The sequence below is a fragment of the Arvicanthis niloticus genome, chromosome 6 (assembly GCF_011762505.2).
Source record: "Arvicanthis niloticus isolate mArvNil1 chromosome 6, mArvNil1.pat.X, whole genome shotgun sequence".
NCBI classification, from domain to species: domain Eukaryota; kingdom Metazoa; phylum Chordata; class Mammalia; order Rodentia; family Muridae; genus Arvicanthis; species Arvicanthis niloticus.
Window position 1 is genome coordinate 29,122,337 of NC_047663.1, and position 14,723 is coordinate 29,137,059.

Genomic DNA, 14,723 nt, shown 5'->3' on the forward strand with positions numbered 1-14,723 from the left:
TAACATTATAATAATATTTTACATAGATTATTTGAAGTATTCATTCCAGTTGCAACATATAGCCAGTAAAAGAACATTAATGAGATATTTAATCTTTTTCTAATATATCAAATGAAAAAATAGCACATTTTAAGTTTAATTAGTTAATTGTGTATGTCATGTGTGTGTGTGTGTGTGTGTATGCACATGTGTGTGCACGTACAATTTCTTTTGATTCTGTGTTCTGTATACTCCAGGACACCTGGCCTTCTATTCTCCTGTCTCTGCCTCCTATTTCCTATTGGAGTACTGGGATTACAGTTGTGTCCACTTTACCTGGCTTTTTATATAGGCTGCAGGGATCAAGCTTAGGTCATAAGGCTTGCATGGCAAGCACTTTTACCTGCTGGGTCATCTTGCCAGCCTCCATGGTACATTTCAATTCTCACTCATTTCAAGTGCTTCTTGGCTACATGTAGCTGGTGGCCAGCACTGTGAGCATTGTAGTTCTGTGTGCTCACTATTCACAGTGTGGTCCACGGTTCATCAGCACTGGGACTTGTGAGAAGCATAGAGTCTCATTCGTCATCTTGCCCCTACTCAGTCAAATGATTCTAACAAGCAAGTGTTTGGTGTGCATGCTGCTAGTTCTCAGATCCTGTTTGGAGTGGTGAGATGAGACTACACAGACGGTATTTAGTAGTTCATCTCATAATCAGGACACAGTACATCAAAGTCTGAATTTGGGTCTTCCCTTAGGTAAAGAATAGGGTCTCCATCTTAATGCTGGACAATACTAGGAAGCCTTAGATCCCAGTCAATTGTAGTAATCATGAGAGTGAATAACAGACACTCTTGAGTCTACAAGGTATTCTGCTGCTGAGCCATGACATCAGGTGTAGGTGGGGAATGTATGCTAATGGCATTCTGTTTCCTTGTTTTTTTTTTTTTATTGATCTAGCAGGTGCATATAGCCCATGCAAGCCTCAAACTTGCTAGGTTGATGAGGCTAACTATGAATTCCTGATCCCCAGTTTTACTCCCAAGTGCTAGCATTATAGATGTATATCAATGTACCTAGGATAATTTCTGATTTAATAGATTTTCAATCTACAGGGGGTTTACTGTAATGAAATAGTACCAGAGACATCTTCACGCATTTAACTCAATCTTCCTTGAGGCGTTCTACAGTGTTTCCCTGCCCTGCTTCCTGGCACTGCTCTATCTTTCTCATCTCTATCATTTCTCCAAACAGCACTATTATGTGATTGGCACTGTGAATCATTTTTTAAAGGGTTCTGCTAGCCCCATGTTACAGAAAAGAAAAAGAGAAGTATGAATGAAGAATGTGGCTTCACAAGAAGAGCTAGCTAGTCATCAATAGAACTAGTTTCTGAAATCAGATAGTCTGTTTCCAAAGTCTGACATTATTTTATTTAACAGAAAATTTATTTTCCTCTTGTTCTCTTTATTTGTTAATTCTCTGAGATTTTGTTTACTCTATTTTGATCCTATTATTCTTAACCCCCAACTTCACCTAGACCCTTTCCCCCATCCACTCATCCAACTTCATGTTCTTTCTCACTCTCTTAAAGAAAGTACAACCAAAACTAAACCAGGCAAAACAATAATTAAAAAAATGAACATATGAAAACTCACAAGAACTATGGGGTCCAATCTGTGTTGTTCAGCTGTTTCTAAGTGTGGGTCCTGCCCTGGAGTGTGGTTGACATGCTCAGAGTTACCCTGATTAAGAAAACTGATTTTCCCCTTTCTAGAATCTATTGCAAACAGGCTTTGGGCCATATTCCTCTCCTGCATACTTGGCTTGAACTTGTGAAGATCTTGTGTAAGTGATCACAATCTCTGTGAATTTATATTTGTATCTTCCCTGATGCATCCGGAAAATGTTGTTTCCCTAACTTGTCTATACCTCTGGCTCTTCCAATTTTTCTGCCCCTTCTTCCACATAGATGCTTGAGCCTTGGGAGGTTTGTGTTAAAGATATTCCAGTCCAGCCTGAGCACTCCAAAGTCTTTCACTCTCCAAACTGTGCAGTTGTGGGTCTCTGTTCATTGCTGGCTATTGCAAGAAGCAGCTTCTTTGATGAGGGATGAGCGATGCATTGATCTATGGATACACCAATATAACATTAGGATTCATTCTGCTGCTATATTCATTTAGCAGAATCACAGCAGAAGGGTTTCATCGCATCTCTGTAGTGATGCAAGGGCATCCTGGACACAATGAGATGTATCTTTAAAAAAATGGTAATTTTATTCACACTCATCTCCAGTTTCTGGTGTCATTAATTAAAAAAGAAAGTGAAAAAGTAAAACAGGGCAGATCAATGCAGTGCACACTGACATTCTATTGCAGTTCTTTTCCCACTTAATAAGGTGCTTTGAGGGCTCAACATTGTATCTTCACTGGTTGGGATTTCTAATGTCTGTCCGCAAATGTGGATATCTCACCTTACTTACAATTTTCCTTCAAATACACTTTATGGTAAAACATGTATATAATATTCTGCTTCATTTACTTATTCCAAACTATATCATGAACATCTTTAGACAAGTTCTGGTCAGTTTAATTTCTTTCTTTGGTATCTAAGACAATGCCAAGAACAAACAGTGCTTAATAAAGGTTTTTATCCCCATGACAGATGGCCTCAGCATCTCTAGAAAACATTGCACTTGATCCACTTGTTCTAGTTGTTCAATCCTGTCTTTGTATCCTGACTTCACAGACAATTCCTCACATTATGGAAACAGCATGCCCTTTAGTTTTTACCATAAAGTGTTTCGGTCATACCCAGAATTAAAATATCTGGTGGCTCTACTCATATTCCAGGAGTGTTGATGAGTTATTTACTTTCCAGTTTTAAAAGATGATCATTCGAACTTTTGCAAACTTTCCCATCCTACTATCTGCCCCCATTATTCAAGGCACCGCTGTCCTGTTATTTCTGCATGTTTCATTTTGCATTACATAGAAATAGAGTTTAAATCTCTCTCTTAGAGAGATACAAGTGAAATAAACCATATATCGCCCTGGTAGAATGTGAAATGAAAAAAGGGTGGGGTCTGCCATCCTCATTATCAACACTGACAACCTCATCACAAATGTTATTATTATTTTTTTTGCCAATGTTTCTGTCTTTCATCTTACTAAGTCCAGGGTAAAGATATCTCTCTTTCTCTTCATCTGTATTCTTGTTCAATATTTGCCTTTAGGAGAGAATAGGACAAAAATGAAAGTACCTAGGTCACAAGCTGAACTGAACAGTAATGAAAAACTGTGAACAATATTTATATGTCAATATTTTGTATATACTCATAGCTTAGTGCAGCTCCAAAACACTGGGTATCTTTATGTAGCTGTGGATGCATGGTTTAAATGTGGATACCCCCCTCTCTCTTCCTCCTTCTCTCTCTCCCTCCCTCGCCCTGGCTTCCTCTCGCTCTCTCTCTCTCTCTCTCTCTCTCTCTCTCTCTCTCTCTCTCTCTCTGTGTATGTGTGTGTAATCCAGAGTTTGATTTTGGGTGTCTTCCTCAAATGCTTCTCCAGCAAAATTTTTTTAGTCCAAGTATCCCAATGAACCTGGAGATTACTGTCATCTCTAGACTGGCTAACCACCAAGCTCAGGGTACTCTTCCTGTCTCTGTTCCCTTAAAACCAGAGTTACAAAGTCATCTTGAGCCACATTTTTGTGAGGGTACTGGTGATCCAAACTCTGGTCTTCCTGTTTGTGAAATAAGCCCTTTATGCATCATATCATTTCTCTATTCCAATACTATGCATCATTCTTGTCCAGCTACTTAAATAATAACTTTATCAGAATATGCAGAATCATAGTCTTTCATCTTAAGATCTGGTATAAAGATTTCCATCGTCATCTGTATTCTTTTTTTTCTTATTAATCATTGTATTCATTTACATTTCAAATGATATTCCTCTTCCAGGTTACCCCTCCATAATTCCCATCCCATCTCCCTCTTTCCCTTCCTCTTTGCCTCTATGCTCCTTCACCCACTCATCCACTCCCACCTCACCACTCTAGCATCCCCCTATACTTGGGCACCTTGTCTAATATTTTCTTCCTTAATATCTTTTCAACATCAGATCAGCCTTTTAGATTAGTATAGGCCAACTTGCTGCCTCTTGTTCAATCACTGAGATTCATAGAACTTTTTTTTATTTAAAGGTGAACTTGCCACTTAAAACTATTTGCAATAAAATTCCATTTTGTTTACTTGATATTAAATACTGATAGTCAAAGAAGTGGTAAGCAATCTTACTAATTTTTCTCCCATATACTAATTAAACATTTTTGTGCAGATATCAGCATAATTAAAGAATTAGGAAACAATGGGAAGTGCTAGGGATAATTTGTAATATCAGTGCACTGATGCATTGGGTCCAGATACTGGAGTTTGATTGGCAGGACTTTATTAAGTTTTGGCAGCACTTAGGTAGACTGGGAGCTCCTTTATGAAGCTTTTGCACATTAATCCAGGCTCCTGTTCTCGTTAATACTGATGAGTGAAGGCAGTTAATTGAATTATGTATGAAGCGGTGCTGATTAAATAATATTTCACTCCCCACTATAGAATTAGCCCTGCTGGATTATCATGCTCTGTTGTTTCTGACAACGAATGTCATAAGGATCTCTTCTCAAGCATACACTTTGATTCTCACCCATCTGTTCAGGGATAGAGCTTCTCCGTTACCACTGGAACCAACTATTCTTCAGCTCTGACATGAGGTCACTTTGGAGAACAAATATATATATGGTTATTTATTAGAATCTGGGTAACCATGTGCAAGAATCCTCCCCAGTCCCTCCATAGTCCTAATGGCATTGCTATTAAACTCTTCCACCAACTACAAAAAAAAAATTCTAATAATTTGTAATTGCATTCTGCTTAAGGCAAATTAAACAGAAAGATAATTCAGGCATCCAAAGAAGCCTTGAAAATTAAAGAATTTTCCAAGCTGTGCATGTGGTCCTCCTTGTATTCTATGTGCTTCTTCTCTTTTTATGTAAATCCAGTTCAAAACACAGAAGTCTCTCTCCATGGAAGATTCATCAAGTTCCTACTTTCTTTATTTCTATCTCCCTTATATTTGTCCATTCTTTGTTCCCCTTTTCTTTCTAACGATTTTGTTTCATCATTTTTTTTTTTTTTTACATAGAAACTTTCTATACAGCCCTGGATAGCCAGGAACTTGGTATATAGCCTATACTCTCCCTGAACTTTTGTCAATCTTTCTGGCTCAATTTCCTTTTTTTTTTTTAATTAATCAAAAAGTTTTTATTTTTTATTTATCATCTTATTATTTTCTATTTTTTAAAGATTCATTCATTTATTTCAGCTTTTCTTTTTTAATTTTTAAAAAATCTTTTTATTGGATATTTTATTTATATTTCAGATGTAATCCCCTTTCCCCGCTACCCCCCCCCCCCAGGTACTCCCTATCCCATCCCCTTCCTCCTGCTTCTATGAGGATATACCCCCACCCACCCTCCCATTCCCACCTCCCCATCCATGGTTTCCCCCACACTGGGGTGTCCAGCCTTCACTGGACCAAGGACTTCCTCTCCCACCAATGCCTGACAAGGCCATCCTTCCCTAAATATACAGCTGGAGCCATGGGTCCCTCCCTATGTGCTCCCAGGCTGGTGGTTTAGACACTGGGAGCTCTGGTTGATTGGTATTGTTGCTCTCCTCATGGGGCCGCAAATCCTTTCAGCTCCTTCAGTCTTCTCTCTCACTCCTCCATTGGGAACCCCATGATCAGCTCAATTCCCTAAGTGCTAGGGTTATAGGCATGACTTACCAAGTCTGGCTTCTTCCTTCTTAATACTATTTAAAATTATTATTATTATTATTATTATTATTATTATTATTATTATTTTGTTATGTTTGTGTATAGTTGTATCATGCCATGGTATATGCATATATATATAAATATGTATATGTATATATATATTTATATATGTATATATATTTAGATATTTAATATTGTGTGATAAGTACATAACAGAGATGAGAATGGCTGTAAGGAGACATACTTGGTCATACTTGGAGGATTTGGGAAATTTGAAACTGGACATTAAAAATGGAGTGAATCACAAAAGGTAAATAAATAGGAGTGTTCCTGATCTTTCTGAAAGAGGAAAAGAACAGAGAAGATTGGGGTGTATGCAAATGCAGCAACCAGTGGGGTTGGGCAGGTAAATAATCCATGAGCTTTTTGGTAGCTCTATGTTTTGGATGAGATTGTTAAATTCTCTTCAAAGTTTCCAAAAGACAGCAGCTTATTAATGGCACAATGGTAAAGCCATAGACTCAACAAGAGAACAAATCTTCCTGTTTTCCTAGTTGAGTCATGGCAAGCTTTCATTTATTTAACAACAAAGTAAGAACTTTGGTCAGAATATCTCTACCATAGGCTTGTAGAAGACTTGATAGAGAACTGCCAATTCCCATGACCCATCTTTTGGGAAAATTTACTATAGTTTATAATTGAGCAAGTCTAGATGGTCTGCCTTCTTACTACTGATGAAAACTGGACTTGGGTACCCTAGTTATAGAGACTACAGTTAGGACTTTAAAGTAGTGGTTCTCTATCTGTGGCTTGCGATCCCTTTGAGGGTCGAACAACCAACCCTTTCACAGGAGTTGCCCGTGAAACCATCAGAAAACACAGATATTTATATTACAATTCATAACAGTAGCAAAACTGCAGTTGTTAAGTAGCAATAAAAACAATTCTATTGTTGGAGGTCACTACAACATTAGGAACTACTTTAAAGAGTCACAGCATTAGGCAGGTTACAAACCACTGCTTGAAATCTTATAGCCTGACTTGTTGATTTATAAAGTAAGTTTTCATTAGTGTGCCTGGAAATTTTCTTCTTACAAAAACAGGGTGGGGAAACTATATTTTAGTTCAATGTTACTTAAACCAGGGCTCAAAGCAAAGGAATTCAAGTCTTAAGTACTTTATGATATCAGGTGCTCGGTGTATCTGTCTCTACAGTAGAGTTTTATCTCTGGGACATCATGCTTTTTTAACAGTCACATTTTAGAATTTATTTCCTTCTTAGCTCTTGCCAATAGAACTTTTTCTTCCTTCTCGATTTCTACAGTAAATACATGTTGATTTTAAGCAGTGATCCATCACTGGCTCTCAACTACCTATAGAAGCCCATTTCTGCAGGTTCATGAGAATTGATCTGATAGTTCCATTTGGAATGAGAAATGCTATTTTTCCCAAGTTCTTAGGGGTTGCTTGCTAGGCTGTTGATTCACCTATATATTTCTCTGTTCTCAAATTCTAAGATAGGTAGTAAATTATTGTCTCATGATTTGCAGACATAAAACATACAAAGATGCTCAAATTGACATTGAATGTAACGAAAACCCAGACATTAGTACATAATCAAAGTCAGTTTAAAAGAAGAACAATAAAGTTGATAAAATTTCAAGGCCATGACGGGTACACAAAGTTGTCAGTAAGGAAGAAAACCATGCAACAAACTTTATTTCTTAGCTCTCAATCTCATAAGATGTGTAATATATAGAAAACAATGATGAGAGAAAAAAAATAAAGCCCAATACCCAGTACTTGGATTATTAGAAAAACATCATTCTTTAATTAAATTGTTAATTGCTTTTATGTTGTGCTTCACTTATTAGAAATAAGTAATAAAATACTTAAGTAGAATGATTGACACACAAATTTTGAATTCTCAGTTAAGAATTCCATTTCAGTGCCTGTGTATGAAAACTATATGCAAATAATGACTTAACCCAAGTATTTGAAATTTGACCAATAGGAGAAAATACTGTTCAACCATCTCAATTTTCCTATTACTTAACATGGCAAATAAAAATTTTCATAAAATTTACATTCAAGCTCATTCTCTAAATAAAGTGAATTGGATCTAACAATGGGAATGTAAATTAGACAAGTATGACTGGGGTTCATTCCAGAATTTTTATTCTATCTGAGACAGTAATGTGTTCTTTGTGCAAAGGTTCTCTGTCTCTTCAGGACTAAAGATGACTCAACTGAGATGGCTAGATTTTCAGAACTCATTTCCTGTGTTATTCTTGCTTTCAAGCCTTTCCCATGGCTGCCTTTTAGCAGCGGAACCAAACTGGGTCAGCTATTGTGTCCCTCACATATTGTATTTAGTCTTCCCTCAGGAGCTGTCACTTTTCTTCTTCTTGAAATAAATTCATCTAAAGAGTCAAAGCCATTTGTCTCAATCAATTTCTCATCGTTCTCTCTGGAGTCCTCAGAACTCACCATTACACTGTCAAAAGGGTGTCATCTGTGCATTCTCTAAAAACAACCATTGAAAGCCTAATAATAATACTAGTGCTAACTATTTACTGAACTCCTCAAATGTGCCTTGCCAGTTATGCTAGGAATCCAGGGATAAACGAGGCTTTATTTTGCCCTTGAGAAGCTCCCATCAATCAGCAGAGGAAAATATGCAAGTGAGTGTCCCTGTTGCGGGATGAGCTCGGTGCTATGGGAGTCTACAGGAAGAACAGCTCACTTCTGGTGTCTCTGTTCAGTGTTACCACCACCTAAACCTCAACACTTCAGAGGTGCTCACTCCTCAGTGGGCTTTCACCTTTTCATATCCAATGGTGGTCTCTGTTTAGACACATCTTTGCTATTTCTTCTTATTCCCAGTGACTTGTTCTGTTAACATTTCCACTATAGATACCTTTAATAAGCATTTACTCAGTACAGATGTTCCTGTCCAAATTATTATTATTATTGAGCAGCATTGCTTAAAAAAATGGCATTGGATTAGAGATGTCCACAGAGCCACTGACCTTGTCTTGTTTCTGTAAACATAGCATGTTCTTTATGCTGCCTGAAGCTTAAAGCATGTCATTTTCCATGACAAAGATAGATTTTCTTTCTTTACAAATTTATTTTTTATCAATACTTTCATAAAGTAGATAAAAGAACAAATTATATCATTTGGCCTTTTTAGAACTCCATGCTCCAAGGGCTCGCAGATGTCTACTTACAGCGTCTACTCAGCAATGCAGACTATTCCACAAAAAAGAGACGCAATTTGAATCTAGAGAGATCTCTGAGTATTTAAGAGCATGTACTGTGTTCCATGGATTCCACTTGACTTCATTTCCCAGCACCCACATAACTGCCTCTAACTTGAGTTCCGGGGGTCCAAGGTCCTCTCCTAGCCTCTGTGACACTCACTGCACTTATTTACAAACTCACATGTGAACAAACACATGTGCACATAATCAAAGGTATTTTAAAACAGAATAAGACTTTTAAATAACAATTGAAGACCATACTAGAACTAGGTGCAAGACAATTACACAGTCAAAATGGCAAGAAAACTTTCAGAAATATACTCAGATATTTTTACAAATTATAATATAACTCTATCATTTCTGCTTCCCATTTTCTTCTTTTAAAGACACCCATGTAATCCTGCTTGCTCTCTTTCAAATTCATGGCCTCTTTTTTCTTTAATTGTTATGTATATGTATTTGTGAAAATACAACTTGATCAGTCTATAAAATAATAAGTACAATTAAACATCTCTTTGCAACAGACAAAAACCATTGCACAACTCCACAACCAATTATTTTGAGTTGTAGAGCAGAGCTATGGAGCCTAGTACCAACTGATTTCACACACACACACACACACACACACACACACATGCACACACACAGACACACACAAATAACATATACATATATAACATATACATATACAACATAATCAACTTTTGAATAACCAACACGTGCAGCATAGGGCTATATGTATATGCATAGGATTTCATATATATGTATATATATATTTGGGAATATATATATATATATATATGACATAAATTGTTGGAATATCTATATCTCTCTATATATTCCAAAAATTTATGTCTCAAAGATCATCGTGGAAAAGGAGGTGGAAAGATTGTGAGATCCAGAGGAACAGGAAGTTTGCTATGAAATTGTGATTCCTAGAAATGTCATAAGCTACACCCATATAGTTTTACTAATATAGCTGCCTAAACATGACCTGAACAAGGATTGTACCAATAGACGTAGATGAAGGGAAGCTCAGGAGACCTCAGTTCCCTATGGGTAACTAAGAAATGATGAGAACAATATTTATAGTTCTCCTCAGGAAAGAGCACACACATTGGATAGCCAACATGTGCAAGTTTTTTATAGACAACATGTGCAGCATAGGGTTTCCAAGGGACAGACATTATATCACATGTTAAACATTCTCATTTCTAGTCATTCTCTATGGTGGTTTTCTAGTTTTCTTTAAAGTCAGTGCTTCTTAAGAGATGTTTCTTGGTTGTATACCCAAATGGGTTCCATCATTCTTTTAGAATCTGTTCCCTTTCCTCCACAGTGTCTTTCCCAACTTATTATTAAACTTAATTGACATTTTACCATCTTCCTTGCATAAGTTTTAATCCTTATAATAATAGAGACTACTTTTGTTTATTTCATTCATATATAGCAGGCATTAGCTTGCCACAGAGCAAGAGTCACTAAGTATGTGTTGAAGACAAAGTAGTCCATTATGCAACATTCTGAGTAATTTAAGAACAAGGTAGCTGCTAGGTAGCCAGTTTAGTGAGTTTTGATCTAGAACAAAAAAATTATTGATGAAGATCTCATTCAGGATAGCTACATCAGTTTGTTCCTCACTGCTGCACAGATGGTCAAGAGAGCCAACTTTCAAAGAGAAAAGTTTTAGTTAGCTCGTGTTTTCAGAGGTTTCAGTGCACGGTCAGCTGGACCATTGCTTTTGAGCCTGTAGATGGAAGCACATCATGATGGGAAGTGACATACTGGAGAAAAATTGTATGTCTTACTACAGCCAGAAAGCACAACAAAGGGAAATTTCGGTAATACTCTTCAAGGACATTCTCCTACCAGTGGGGGATGGGTTATAGTGATAGAAGGAAATTAAATAAACTGATCTGGCCATGGAAGCCTCTAGTGCCAATCTCAGGGAACACAGAAGGACATTAGTATGTAGGAATTATGGTCATCAAGTGGCAATATGAACTGGAGTAAATTATTGTTTTATTTGCCAAGGTAGAAAATAGGTGGTCCTGGACCAACCACATTGGGAAGGTGTTACAAGCTCAATTGCTCCTGTAGTAGTGTCTCAAATCAATGTCTGATAGTTTTTAATATAAATAAATAAAAAATACATAAATAATATTTTCAGCTGTATTTACTTATTCTTTGTCTGACAAAGAGTTAAAACTTATAACCCCCTGTTCAATGAAGAAATTTGTTTCTACATCACATTAGATGTCAGGAAAAAAATATAAAAAGCATTTCAAAGCTTGAGGCCACCTGTGTCCTACATCTTGGTGAACAAGATTAAAATGTCATGTAATAGGAGAAAATGAAGGAACAATAAAACTGGTGAAATAGTTTTAGCCTCAATTATATGTTTCAGTTGCAGGTGCTATAGATACTTTGAGATGAGAGAAACAACAGCCAGAAAATGATGGGAAACAAATATCTGCTCTCTTACAATTCTTCATTGTGTGAGTTTGTCAAGGATAAAATTTTAACTTTTCTTTCATTCAGTCCTGTCTCTGGGAATTCTTTATTCCATAAAACACCAGTTTCATACAATTATAACACTAACTCCTCTTCCTCTGATGCATTTTCCTCACTTTTATTCTGTTATCAATTAAAAGATGTAATTCTCAACTCTATCATTACCTCTTTTTACTGTGCCTATTTTTCAAGTATTCTCTATTATGTGACATAGTATAGGGTAAGAAGCTGGCATTGAAACCTCACAATGTGGATTAATTTCACTTTATCAGCATGACTCTGGTGTTAATCAACTTATTTGCATCACAGAATACTTTTCAGCAACCATCTGGTGGTATCAGACAAGCCATGAACTGAAGGTAGTCAAATGAGTCTTGTGTCCCCTTTTCCTTTTCTCTGCCATGTGGAATAGTGCATTTCTTCTGCTCCTTGTAGACTAGAGCTAATGTCAGTTTCTAAATGGTTCTGCTGAAATTGTAAGTGACTCTCTGTTATCCTTCTGACTGGTGAGAACTAATGGAGTGGATAATCCAAAATAATGGATGGTCCCAAATCGATGATACTTGTCATGATACTTATCATGATAGAATGACAATCTATGTTTCTCTCATTTTGGAGCTTTACCTTTCCTTTAAATTACATTTTCTTGCCCCATAAATAGGCACATACATACATACATACATACATACATACATACATACATACATAAATGGGGGTAGCATCACTTATGTTCAGTTTGGATTATTACCTATTTACTAAAAATAGAGGATACATATTATGATTTAGCTAAGCTGAAGATTATTTTTAGATGTTTGTTTTATTTCAGGGTTCCATATCCATGTGAAATATGAGAAACATTTGGCATAAAATTTAGAAGGCAAGAAAGGAGCTGGCCATCTGGTCTTTCTATATGGTTGAAATAAGGACAAAATACGGCACACTGTTGTAACTCACATATTGTTAGGTTTTGGCTATGGTAGTCCAACCAGAATGAACACAAGTTTACAAGATAGACTTATATTTTCCTTAGAAAACTTGTATGAGAGTAGATCATGAAGGAGCCTGGTTCTATCAGTATTTTATAACTGGCTACTCAAAACTACTCTGTATGAAACCAATATTTGAGTTTCTATTATTAATGGCTTTCTATAATTAAAATGTTTAGGGTAGAATTTCTGTTCATGTAAAACATGGATAAATTTACTGGATGACTCTGAGCATTCTTTCTATTGGGGAATCTTGACGGCAATGGCATGATGAGGTTCTAGATTACATGTGGTTTCTTAGTATATAAGTATTTGATGAAACTTTACAGCATCCTTGATTGATTCCCCAAAATGAATGCTAAAAAATATATAATATTTGTATTTGATAATTTTTGCCTGCCTGATCTTATTTAGATCCATCAGTGGAATGTCAAGTTTTTTAAATTAGGAAGGAAAAAGGAAAGTTATTGATTAGGCATCTTTGTTGTATAAGACACCATGCATGTCTTCACGTCCTCTCATCAGTATTATGATAATTCTGTACTTTCTTTCCCATTACCTAATCCTTGTTACTTGTCCTGTAATATTTGAGAACGCTGAGGCTAAATATCTAAAATAAGGTCTCACAAGTAGTAAGTTCTAAATGTGGAATTTGATTCTGTGACTGGCTGCAAGCTTAACCTCATTTAAGCACATATTCTCTTTGTTAACTGTGGAAGCAACAGGTATATGCAGGATTATCAATCCTTCCGAAATAAGGACAGAGGTTTTACACAAAAATTACGGGTGATGCCTCCCATTGTCTTGGCCTGTCTTTCTTTCTTTCTTTCTTTCTTTCTTTCTTTCTTTCTTTCTTTCTTTCTTTCTTTCCTTGTTTCTTTTTTCTTGTATGTGTTCTCTTCTTGTTATCCTTTTAAAAATAATTTTAGTTTTTATTGAAAATAGATTTTTTCATAGAGAATATTCTGAACCACAGGTTCCCCTTCCCTAACTCTCCCCAGATCCGCTTCACCTCCTCCAACCAACCAAATCCATGGTCCTTCTCTCTATCTTTTACTAGAAAACAAACAGGTAACTAAACCAACCAACCAACTAACCAATCAACCAACCAGCCAGCCAGCCAGCCAACCAGAATAGAACAAAACAAAGAAGCAGAAAAAAAAGGCCAAAGAAAAACTAAAAAACACATACAATCTCTCTCTCTCTCTCTCTCTCTCTCTCTCTCTCTCTCTCTCTCTCACACACACACACACACACACACACACAGAGAGAGAGAGAGAGAGAGAGAGAGAGAGAGAGAGAGAGAGAGAGAGAGAGAGAGAGAGAGAGAGAGGTGGGGGAAGGAAGGAGGAGAGATCTCATCAAAACAAAATTGGAAATCATATTATATAAGAAAACAAACTTTAAGTTTAAAAATAAAATATTAAGATAAATCATTATGAGATAAAAATTCCTCAAAAAATACCACTGAGTCATTTTGTATGGGATATTTAGTGCTGGTCATAGGACCTTCCTGTAAGTGTGGCTTGACTCCCATATATACATGTGTGTGTGTATAGAGGGGCGAGTGTGTGTGTGTGTGTGTATGTGTGAATAGTTGTCAGTGGGAAATAGGTTCTTGTTCTTTTTTGATACCAAGATACCAAGATGCTCCCATTTTACTCCTTAGGGAACATTCTATACCTTCCAGCATACTGATGCCCTCATCCATTTCTAAATACACTGTCTTTCACCAAAGGATGAGGATCACTATTCTGTTCCATATGTCTCTCAAGTCAAACAGAAGCACCAACTGCTCCTGGAACTTTTCTTTGCTGTCTTTTTCACTATGTGTAGAACCCTAGTCTTCCAAGGAGTCTCTGTAGTGTAGCTACCTGTCCTATGGCTATGCATGACCTTTGTATTCTCAATCAAGTATGCATCACAGTCAGTCAGAGTAGTTATTAAGTGTACTTCAGTGGGACATTGAAGCCAGCGATTATGCCATGTTTAGTCTATCCAGAGGCTCTGGTATTGTTTCTTACCTACAAGCCTTCAGCTAATATCTGAAACAAGGAGTTAGTAGATAAAAATTTTTCTCTTCTTGGGGGTGGGTAGCAATTTATAGGCTGTAGGTTTAGATATAAGCAAACAAAGGAAACAC

General features: G+C 36.6%; 1 protein-coding gene across 3 annotated transcripts in view; it reads right to left on the reverse strand.

Annotated features, from left to right (window-relative positions):
- Ca10 (carbonic anhydrase 10) overlaps positions 1-14,723 on the reverse strand; it is a 500,017-nt gene that overhangs the window by 342,850 nt on the left and 142,444 nt on the right. The gene's annotated exons all lie outside the window — the stretch shown is intronic.